The sequence below is a fragment of the Clarias gariepinus genome, chromosome 10 (genome assembly GCF_024256425.1).
Source record: "Clarias gariepinus isolate MV-2021 ecotype Netherlands chromosome 10, CGAR_prim_01v2, whole genome shotgun sequence".
Taxonomy (NCBI): Eukaryota; Metazoa; Chordata; class Actinopteri; order Siluriformes; family Clariidae; genus Clarias; species Clarias gariepinus.
Window position 1 is genome coordinate 14,255,162 of NC_071109.1, and position 9,737 is coordinate 14,264,898.

General features: G+C 33.3%; 1 long non-coding RNA gene across 3 annotated transcripts; it reads left to right on the forward strand.

Moving 5' to 3' along the window:
- The first annotated feature begins 1,953 nt into the window (after window positions 1–1,953).
- LOC128532037 (uncharacterized) lies at window positions 1,954–8,438 on the forward strand. Of its 3 annotated transcripts, XR_008361253.1 has the most exons (3): window positions 1,954–2,054; window positions 2,217–2,296; window positions 4,421–8,438. It is a non-coding gene; the product is annotated as an uncharacterized LOC128532037 (long non-coding RNA). The 3 variants fall into 3 exon arrangements; XR_008361251.1 differs by lacking the exon at window positions 1,954–2,054 and having other exon boundaries at window positions 2,061–2,296; XR_008361252.1 differs by lacking the exon at window positions 1,954–2,054 and having other exon boundaries at window positions 2,061–2,296; window positions 6,103–8,438.
- Window positions 8,439–9,737: the final 1,299 nt, after the last annotated feature.

Genomic DNA, 9,737 nt, shown 5'->3' on the forward strand with positions numbered 1-9,737 from the left:
CAGATTTTTCTTTTTACATGTGTCACACTTAAATGGCACTAACTGCAATCAAGCATAAGTGGCAATAAGTCTTTTACATCTATGTGGAGGAATTTTGGCTGTCTCTTCTCTGCAGAATTGTTTTAAATCAACCACAAGGATTTTCTAGTAGAATGCAGAATTCATTCTTCCAACAATTATAACAAGTTTTCCAGGTCTGGAAAATCCCAGCTTATTTATGATTTGGCAAGGCTGAAATAACTTTTTTGCATAGGGCCAGGTAGGTTTGGACAGCTTTTTTTTTCATGAATAAAATCGTCATTTAAAAACTGCATTTACTCGGGTTATCTTTTATGTAATATAAAAATTTGTTTGATGATCTGAATAACTTGACAAATATGCAAAAAAAAAAATTGAAAAGCTACTTTTTCACAACATTGTATCCTCTACATAGTGGTCTGCTAGGGACTGGTTAAGCGAGCCAGCTCGGTCCAGGTCTGCTCACTGGACTCCTTAATGAAGAGGGCTCAGAGAAGTATGTTGGTTAACCTGACATCAATAATGGACAATATATACCATCCTGTGCATGAGACTGTGGAGGCGTTGTAAGTTACTGTTTTCTATGTAAAATCATGTGTACACATATATTGTGTATATGTATGTATGTGTGTAGGCATGTACAGTGCTTTGCAAAAGTATTAATACCCCTTGAACTTTTCCACTTTTTGTCATGTTACAACAACAAACATAAATGTATTTTATTCAGATTTCATATAACCAACACAAAGTGGCCCATAATTGTAAAGTGGTAGGGAAATAAATGTTTTTTAATTTTTTTACAAATAAAGATCTGAAAAGTGTGGCATGCATTTATATGCTCTGATACCCCTAACTATAATCCAGTAGAAGCCTCCAGAAGCCACCTAGAAGCAGTTCCATGTGGCTTGTTGCAAACTTAAACCATGTGCAATATTATCTTTTATCCTTCTTCTATTCATTTTCTTATTTTTAATTTAAAAAAATACTTTTTTGTGTGTATTAAATATTTACTTTTACTTTTCTACCTCTATCTGTGAATTTCCCCACTGTGGGATTAATAAAGTTAATCTTTTTTATCTTAAATTGTTTTACCTATATAAACCTTTAATGATCATTTAATTGTTCAGTTGTTTAAATGATTATACAATTATTATTATTTTTAAGCAACAATATACAGTAAGCCAAATACTTTAACATATACACAGATACGCAAAGCGTATGCTATAGAATTGAGACAAATTGTGAGAAAATCCTGCACCACTGTCTGACAGTTTGAAGTTTGTCAACAGAACTGTGTTAATTAAATGGAAATATTTTTCTTTTTTTAAACTGAAATCCATTTTGGTTTCATTTAATTAAAATATGATTTTTACATACATTGTCTTTAAACTGTTTTTGGAAATATAGAAAGAAACTTTTAGATTATACAGAGAATTTTGGAAAATCATTTTAGTATTAGTATTTAGTCTATTAAAATGGTGTCCTTGTTTGGTAATGCTGTAAATGTTGATACTGTGTCTTAATTTATGTCTATAAAAATAAAAAAGCTATTATCAAAGTACATTAATAGGTATCTAACATAAATATAATATGAATATAAGTAATCATATTGGAAAATAAGTAATCATCAATTGCCTGTAAATTTCATAAAAGCAATAATGAGACATATTGGAATTAAAGTAAATTGTTATGTACTTTAAAATGTTTCTATATTGAAAATGCAGTGACACCCCAGTTAATGTTTTTCATGTGTTCTCACAGTCAGGACTGCCAAGACACTAGCATGTGCAGAAATCTCCAAATTTAGAAGAAATATGAAAATCGTCAATTGTGCCTTCCATAGCCGGAAAAACAGACCCACCTCCAGCTTGAGTGCTCCTCCCCAATAGCAGCACTCCACATCCTCTCCCACTTAAACAGTGTAGGTCAGTGCCTGGGGTCATGGAGGCTCACACACATGGAGCCAATCACAGTCATCTGGAGGATTTCCCTTTTTGCTTGCTATTAATATATGCTTGCCTCTTGCCTCATATAAGGTAAAAGAAAAGGTTTTGCTCCCCAAGTAATGCATGCTTCAAAAGAGAGGTTTTCTTGGAAAACTTTCTCAGTACAGACAGTAGACAGTAGGGTCGATTTGAAGTGAACAGCTGGCATGGTCTACTCTTTCACATACCTCCACTAATCTCACATTTGTCCAGGCAGCAGCTCCTTTCATCCTAGGCTTTGCATCGATGATAGAGCTTTATAAAATCCCTTCTCTGCCATGGAACAGTCTAAGGTAAGTTTTCTTATAAACATTACATTGTTATTACTTTTTACACAGTATGATAAATGTTGGTAAATGTATAAAATGTATATTTAAAATTTGACTTTGAGTATGTTAACAAATTGAATATGCCTCCAATCCTTTTTTAAATCTGGCATTGTGATCCATATCAGGTATGTCAAGCTTGCAAATGCACCTAAACGAAACTATTAATGCACTTGAAGTTGTGACCTCAGTTTTCTAATTTTCTAGATTTTTGTTGAAGAAATCAAAGATAAAGACATATTTAAATAAATTGTATTACAATATGAATAAAATATTAAACTTTTATAATGAAGAATTATATTAATATTATTCCCAGTTAAAACAAGGTCTCCACCCTATCTCAACCAGTCAAGGTTTAGAAAAGATTGAGGGCAACTAGTAGAGCAAAAACAGTGTTGGCATCATAGTGTGCAAACCAAAAAGGTACTGAACATTTGGAAAAGCAATTTTTTTAATAAATGGTTGCTGTCAAATAATGGGTAAATCATTGAGTGACAGTGTCATTTCTTGTATTTTATTGATAAAATATGTATTGTAAAAAGTGAGTGTTTATTTAACAGATTAATGTATTAGACAGTGAGTTGGATTTAGTTCATAAACTGAAAAGTATGAAGGAGAGAGAGGAAGCACATTATTTTTCTAGAAGTCTGGGATCCATCAGAGCCAAGTGCTTTCACATGACCCAAAAGCCCTGGTTTTCCCTGACTGTCACTTGCTTGCCCCCCCCCCCCAACCCCCTTCAGATCCCTGATCCCAGGGTCACTTTCACATGAACAAAAAGTGGGCTGGGGTTTTCATTTGGGACTTGGGATTGCCCAACATATAGCCCAAAATTTTTTTAATGGCTTATGCTTGTTCTCAGACTCTGAAGATGAGATTATGAGTGTAAGTTGTGTGTACATTTTGGAATGTTTCCACATGTATAAGTGACCCTTTTTTGTTTTGTTTTTTTTGTTTTTTTTTGGTGAATCACTGCTTACTACATAAACTTATTCTCCATATATGCATATAGAGAACAGTGACTCAAACAAATGGCTTTAGCTGGGTTTTAACAGACAGGATCACATATAGTCACAGCAAATTCTGATAATGTCCATTTAAGCAATCTTCTCAGGATTTTAACACTAACATCTTTTGTCATTTTGACATTACACCAATTACTTTGATGAAAATGTTTTACAAGCTACAGGTCTCTTATTTAAACCTAAGATACTGTGACCATATAAGTAGGGATATATAGACTTTCTAGCACTTTTAGTTAAAGACAGCTAAAGATCATTCAGAAACAGAACAGACCATAAGTGTAAATAAAGTACATTTAATAATGCAAAATAGAGTGAATAAGATCAGAACAGAACATCAGAAAACCAGCACTATGTACCCTTCATGGTTCTCATTATGACTATTTGAGGAGATGAAGAGAAATGAAAAAAATGACCTTAAAAGGCAATGTTTGCATGTGCAAGCGCTTTTGCTCTACATTATCACCACAGTGTCGGTGACTATGTAAACACTGCATTTCCCATGTTGGTGGACGTGAACCCTTTGCAGTAAATCTCATGTACTATATCTTTCATACTCTCTCTCTCTCTTGCTCACCCCCTCCCCACACACACACATATACATATATATATATATATATATATATATATATATATACATACAATATATATATATATATATATATATATATATATATATATATATATATATATATATATATATATATATTTGGATAACAGGTTGCTATGTAGATACTAGGTCTTTTATAATTATATGATTTAGCATATTCATATATTCTATTCTATATATTCTATAATCTATAAAAATTATGTGGTTATATGTGAATAAGAACTGGCTAAGTTAAATAAGATGTCATTACTAAATGGCCAGTGCTTACATACAAAATCATAATCTTTACTGCTGCATGCATGCCATGGTTTGTTAATGCTTATGGGCAAGTCACAAGTAAAACTCAGGTATAATTTTGTTTAGTAATGCCATTATATAGTATTTAGCCCTTTGTCAATGGCCATGACTTCATTTCTTGGCGTCTTCATTACCTTCGCTCCTTTTTGCCTTTTATGTCAGACTGCAGCAGACTGTGACTAGAAAAGGGAATGTATGCAGTCTGCACAAGGAGACAGAAGGGGAGGGACAGCTACGCTTAGCCGTGACAAATTATCTGCTCCCACAATCTCTAGCCATAAGAGGTTGAAAGACTGTTTATCACAACCACAGCTACATTTTCCATTATCCCAAAATAAGATTCCTTCAGAATTCCTTATATGGACTCAAAGAGACTCCAGATGTAGTAGCTGAGGCAATCAAAACCTCCTGTGTCTTGGAGAATACTCAAAAATGGCCCAGAACTTTTTTGTCCTTGTTGTTGCATTTTGCATAATTTTCTGCTCTTTAGATAGAGTAAATACTCTGCAGTTTCTACTAGGGGAGCTATGTGTATTATATAATCAAAATGTAGTTTAGGTTCATTTACAACATAAGTGAAATTACAAGTTTATGTCTTTGATATTACAAGTTTTTGAGTCCTTTTTCAATGCAGACATAAAAATTTCTTGTAGACCAATACAGGCAATGAAAAGACAAAATGATAAAATAATATGCTGCAACTGTAACCAGTCTGGGATATCAGAATATTCTCTCTCTCTCTCTCTGTTTTAAACACACACACACACACACAAATAGATTCATTTAATACATTTAACTTTATATTTTTATGGGTGACTTAAAGGTGGCAAGAAGATGTAGACCATGTCACTATAAACACGAGTATGAATAGGACAAATCAATGTAAAGTTTTCTGTTTTGTTTCACATTCTTGACTTGTGGTACTTTTGATTATGTAGCGTTGCTTGCTTGATGTTGGTTGTAATATATAACCAGCCTGGGTAAACTGTGACTACTCTCGACATGTGTTACCTGCACAGAAAATGAGTGTGAATGTGTCCTTAGGCCCAAGGTGCAGTGCTGCATCTCTGGTCAGTTGGGAGTCTGAGATGAAGCACTGTAGCACGGGAAGAGGAATACTGCTACTGTAAACACACATCAGCATTTGTAATTACTTTATAGTAGCCAGACAAAATGTAAAATTAAATTCTATTATAAAATGTAGACTGCAAAATGTAAGTAAATAAATTTTCAAAAAGATTTTAAAAGGTCGCTATGCAGTATGGAGAGGCAGTAGAAGCTTACTATTTAAGGATCTAAGCTACTAATCTGCAAATTCAGAGTTCAAATCCCAGCCTCGCCTGTTGTTATTCCATAATTAATTTTTAATAAAAAAAAAAATACAAACATTTTATAGCTATTGTATACTTATTGGTGGATTTTTTTTCTCTACTGCACACTTCCCTGTCCCCGGGGTCCAGTTTTCCCAGGAATCCCTTGGGAAATTATAAAGGGGATTCCTGGAAATACTGTTCTTGGGGGTGGGGTTAGACATCATGCGTGTCAGTTAAGTTAAATCATATATTTTACTGACTTAAAAAAAGAGAACAATAAGGTTAAATGACCCAAAATTTAAATATATGTTTTCATATGTTCTTATTGTACCCAACAAAGTATTTAATAAAACAAGTAATTATAAAATGTAATTATTTTTTATTTTATAATAATAATAATAAACATATAGTATTATGTATCTCTGAAATTGATGTCCAACCTGTCATTTTGGGGAAACTGCCCCCTTTGTAAAAATTACAATGTAATCATCAATGTCAACATCATGACCATCCTTTTGTGTTTTTTCTTAGATGGAGGTTGAAACAACTGCTGAAAGTACATTTACACTTATATTTCCTAATTTGTAACATATCATGCTTGTAGTTTAATGTTATCAAGGTTAACATGTCCACCCTATCATAGTAAATATTGAAAAATATAAAAACTTTTTAGAAATTCCAAACAGATTTAATAAACAGCACACAGTCACCTTCAAAAGTTTATCATTTCGATAACTGAGGGTCACCACTAGCTTTACACATTGATGACATGGTGGACATGTGCATTTCTATTGGTTTGATTATTATTATTATTATTATTATTATTTTTAACAGATATTTATTAAGAACAGGACAATATATATGTCTGAAAAAGCACATTTTATAATCACTAGGCTATGAAAATGTATTTAAACTATTTCTAATTTATCTATGACAGTGTGGACATATTTTGCAAATTGCTTGTCAATTGTTATTATGCAGTTAATTTATAAAAAAAAAAGTGCTGGAGCTTACAACATACATTTCTAACAGCTACAGCTGAGTTCATAATGTAAATATGAAGTTACAGTGAATGGAACGTCTTAGTTTTTAGTCAATGCATAAAGACCTTTTATAGTGATATTGATTCAAATAGTAATCGTCTATGCACATTGGCATAATTAGTAAACCCAAGAGTAAGTAGGCATTGAAGCCAAAAAAAAAATGTTATGCAGGGAGCACTATGTTGTACAATGCCTTGCAAAAGTATTCATATCCCTTGAAGTTTTGTCACGTTAACCTGAGAGCATTAATCAGAGGAGCCAAGAGGCCCATGGTAACTCTGGAGGAGCTTTAGAGATCCACAGCTCAGGTGTCCACAGGATAACTATTAGTTGTGTACTCCACAAATCTGGCCTGTTTAATAGAAGAGTGGCCATTGTTGATTGAAAGTCATAAGAAGTCCCATCTGCAGTTCCACATGGCTTCTCGCAAATTGCAAACAGAATTCTTATGGCTTTCTTTCAACAGTAAAAAGTCAGAGGGTTATGATTACTTTTGCAGGGCACTGTATATAGCAGAAGAGCCCCCAATCCATATTCCTATGGCAAAATAGAGAAGTGCTAAAAGTCTAATGGCTCTTTATATTTGTTAAATAAATAATTGGATATTTTGCCTAAAATATTTTAAAAATCAGCGTCAGTAAAAAAAAAATTGAAATCAAAGGAAAAGAACATGCATGCAATACTAAGTAACCCCTTACTTCTTCCACAGGATGTAAGAGTCTAAGTTAAAGCCAGGAGCTGCTATTCATAAGGTGTGCAGATGAGGAGACGTTTTGGCAGTTTGTTCGTCTGGAGCTTTTAAGTGTGTGTTAGCACAATGTCAAAAGGGAAAGACATAAGCAATGCTCTTAGAGAGGCAATTGTTGCTGCACATCAATCTGGAAAGAGTTATGAAAAAATTTGGAGTTCAACATTCTAAAGTGAAAACAATTATCCACAAGTGGAAATCATCCAAGACGGTCTTCCCAGGACTGGACAGCACAATCACCCCAAGGCCAGACCATAAAAAGCTAAGAAAAATACTAAAAAAGGGAAAGGTACATTTCAGATCCAGGCTACACTAAATATGTTAAAAGGTCATGGCAGCACAATTAAAACAAGTACATTTTGTTTAGAAGGGTAGCCAGTAGAAATCCTTTTCGTATAAAGAAGAACATAGAAGCATGCCTGGAAGTTTTACACACACAAAAAAAAAAATAATTAAAAGAGGGCCTCATTTTTGAACATGATTCTATTCTATTATATTCTATTTACAGGTGCAGCTGCCACAAAACCTTTTTGACAGCAACTCAAGATGAAATATACCAAAAATATATTGCAACTGTTTAATTTTCCCAAACTTAATTAAGCATTATTTATTTGCTACTTTCAATATATTTTTCAGTTGTTATGGTATTTTTAAAGTAATATCTAAGTTCTTTATACTGTATATAAGGTTTAAAACATGGTGAGCGTCCACCACTAACATGACTCTACCGAGATTACCCTTGTGGGCATCTTGTTGCTGAGAACATCTTTATCAGAAAGCTTATCTGACCCAACCATCCCCAAGAGACAAGGGCCTACATAAGAAGTTTGTTATTTGTAATTAATGATATATGACATTTATTCTGTTTTGTTGTCACCTCCATGAGACAACTCATTCATCTTCGATACAACCTGGCACACTGATTCTACAATTTTGTATTAGTGTCATGACCCATTCCTGCTCATCTCAAGCCATGTTATTCATTGCCACATTGTTTTTTTTATTATTTTTTTCTTTTTTCACTATTCCTGTGCCATCTTTGTACAACAATTAACAATAAACCTTTAAAATAATTACCTGGCGTTTCTTGCATTTGGGTCAATTCCAGCAGTTCCAAAACGGTTACATACCGTTCATACTTTTCAGATATTTGTTTTCCTTGAGAAATCATAACATATAATTTAATAACTTAATAATTTTCCAGGTACTGGTGGTGTAATCTCTCTGCTGGTACATTTAGCCATAACAGACATCAATGCACAATTCTTTTCATTGTGAATTGGGGCTGAACACAGAAATTGTTTATTTACAGGAATTTGATGGTATTTTTTTTAGCTGCACACAGAGAGGAAAGATAAAGACGGGCCTAATGGAAAGTACACCTTTTAAAAAAAGCATCTGTCAATGAATGATGTTGTTGTAATAAAACTTGCACCTTCTTTTTGACATCTAAACATTGATGTAATAAACACTGCATCTTGTTTTATGCAATGCTGGCAATTGCAGCAAGAAAAAATGTCAGTTAAACCCCACAGCATAACTAATCATTAAGATATTGTTTAGTATCGGCAAATGAATAACAACAAAAATATATCAACCTGGCTCTGTGAATATTACTGCCATTTTTGTGTTCCTATAGTACCCTGTGAAACAGCTGTGCAATATGTACATATTATTAAAAAAGGTATAAAAATTATAAACCTAATGTAGAATTAGCATACATAAGGCTGCAGATGGAAAAGACAAAAGACTGGACATATAACTTTTTGATCATCAGTTATATAATGTGCCCAGTGATTATTAATTTCACTTGTCTGGGGGCATAAACATAGTAACTACTGTACTACATTTGTACTTGGAGGATATAAAGAAGATTCTAAAAATAAAAATCTTAATTGTCTTTATTTGACACTAGGGAGGTGACGTGGAAAATACAGTGTCTCTTACTGTCCTTTATTTTATGCATCAGTAGGGTATTCAGGATCAGTATCAGTATGTTGTGGCCACTATAATGTCACAAAATCAATTGTGCAGAAACAGCAACAGTCAGATAAACACATTTAACATACAGTACATCACTCTTCTGAAAAGTTTGCAGATTTAATTGTAACAGTCTGTCTATGAAAAGGATACGCCAATGTCTGAAACTTCCTTCAATGTGCAGGTTTAGCTAGAGGGGAGGAAAAACTCAAGGTAAGTTTAAGTAAACCTATTAGCAAGTAGGTTATAGCTTCAGGACATTTGCAAACTTACTCCAGATTGATTTACTTTTCAACTACTTTTCTGCTAATTTTCATCTGGTAAGAACATTTTGCAATTTATGTAACCTGTTTTTGTGTAGCAGTTTATATTATAATGGTCTGTAGGTTTATAGA